Below are 2,612 nucleotides of genomic sequence, written 5' to 3' on the forward strand. Positions count from 1 at the left end.
AATCCTTGGATGACGAGGGCACTTCTTTCCTTGATTGGCGTTCATGTTCCCACCCAATTGTTGGATGGGAAACAAGAGGTGGTGATCGCCTCCTGGCCCGTTTTTGGGGTTTCTTTGTTGCTAAGTCCTGGTCATATGTCCATTATTGAACGGGTTCTTTCCTTTTTTTTTCTTGTTCTTTTTTTTTTTCTTTGCTGAGGATGAAATTTCATCCAGGCAAGTGATGGATTAGTTTTAATTGTTATTTGTGATTTTATTGAAGATTTATAGGCGTTAAATTGTTTAAATACCGTTATATTTCTTTTATTACAACGGCCCTTAACATTTTTTTTCCTCTTCCATCACTCTTGCCTTAAAACATTCCTTTCCAGACATCATGAATTCCGTAAACAGTAAAGAGGTAAGTGTTATTACCAAATACAAAAGGAAAATAATCTTTGTACTGAATATGACTATATTATTCTTCACTATTGTATTGTTGGTACTGAAATAGTTTATTTAAAAATCTCGAACAATGTTCAAAAATAAAAAAATATATAGTTTGAGCCAATCATTATGTGAATGATTACACTGTTTATCATTGCGTACTTTTTATATTTTTGTAAAAGTGATAGCTATGTATTTTGAACGATCTCAAAATCTTCATTGGTAAAAGAAAAATAAACTACTAAGAGGTTTTGGTTGCACGAGATTCACCAAATGTCACTGATCTTTCAATGCATCTGTAATTTCCCCACAATATTATTTTAGCATTAATTTGTTGACGTTAACAGTAATTCCTCTGGATATTAGCTATGGCTAAGGCATATTGAACTCATATGAGACTACATTAGACATTACATATGTATATACATACACACACACACACACACACATATATATATATAATATATATATATATAGATATATATATATATATATGTGTGTGTGTGTGTGTGTGTGTGTGTGTGTGTGTATATATGTATATATCATTCGAGCTACAAATGTCCTTTAATATCTAAATTCGCTCTACCTCTGAATTGATATATTTTCATATATGTACCGAAGGGGAATTTTTTAGTTGATGATAATTTCGTCCCCCCATGGGATCGAACCACCGTCCAAGTGGACGGGAACGAAATCAGGACAGACAGTGACGCTATCCAATCAGCCAACAGAGACGCTATATGTTTATATCGATTCTGACCTTATAGCGTCTCTGTTGGCTGATTGGATAGCGTCACTGTCTGTCCTATAAACTTATAGCGTCTCTGTTGGCTGATTGGATAGCGTCACTGTCTGTCCTGATTTCGTTCCCGTCCACTTGGACGGTGGTTCGATCCCATGGGGGGACGAAATTATCATCAACTAAAAAATTCCCCTTCGGTACATATATGAAAATATATAATTTCCGAGTAGAGCGAATTTAGATATTAAAGGACATTTGTAGCTCGAATGATATATAAATGAATCACGGTTCGATGTGATATTTATTCATATATGTATATATATATATCTCAACTTATAACTTAATTGTTGGCTTAGTCGGTAAAGTCGTCATTGGAGTCCTGATTTCTCCTTTGTGCTCTGTTTCGAATCCACGAGAGGACGAAATTATTATATAAAAACATCCTCTTCGGTTAACATATATGAAAATATATTAATTTCGAGGTAGAGCGAATTGGATATTAAAGGACATTTGTAGCTTAATGCATGTATATAAATCACGGTGATGGGATAAAAAAAAATTTATATATATGTAAATATATATATATATATATATATATATATATATATATATATTGTTTGTGTGAATGAAAATATGTATATGAATATATTTGGTGAATAAACGTAAATATATTTTCATATGTTCAAAATTGTTCTGTACGCTCCCTGGGTAACAAAGCAATTTTGGTAAATAAAAATGTATTTATATTTTTCTTCGGAAATAACTTTTCGGTGATTGTGTCCATATAATGCAACAGTAGATGATTTTGTATATAAAAGTTATTTCTGTAAATACTGGGGTCAGTTGTTCATTATATGAATTTGAAGTTTACTTTTTTAGTTTTCTAAATAACTTTCAATGATAGTTTCTTTGGTAACTATATAACAAAATCGTGATATCTTTTCAATTTAAAAGACTGCTATAATCATTACTAACATAGTTCCACAAAGCCAAATTTAACTATGAATAAAACAAGCAAACTAATTTCCAATCTGTTTTTGTAATCTTATTTTCACCAAACCATATGAACGAATGCAAGTGAAGATATGTTGCAATCAAGGTAGCAATATTGAATACAAAATATGCTATTCGTGTTCTGCTTTTCGAACATATTTACGCTAGTACATAAATTCATCATTTATATAAATTCGCTATTGATGAAAGTTAGAAATATTATAGAATAGTTTAAGGTCCGCTCACCAGCTCTGTCGAGAAGCTAATAAACAACAAGTAGAAAAAGCGCCGAAGAAATCGAGTTTTGTTACAGATTATGATGCTATGTAAGCAGCGGTCCATGAAACTTTCAGCCGTGACCCAGTGATGGTCTGTCCTATAAGCGTTGCCAAACGCACGATCATGGCTTTCTTTAAGCTTGAATAAAATAAAGATGACTGAGGCTAGAGTG

Source organism: Macrobrachium nipponense, chromosome 2 (assembly GCF_015104395.2).
Source record: "Macrobrachium nipponense isolate FS-2020 chromosome 2, ASM1510439v2, whole genome shotgun sequence".
Taxonomy (NCBI): domain Eukaryota; kingdom Metazoa; phylum Arthropoda; class Malacostraca; order Decapoda; family Palaemonidae; genus Macrobrachium; species Macrobrachium nipponense.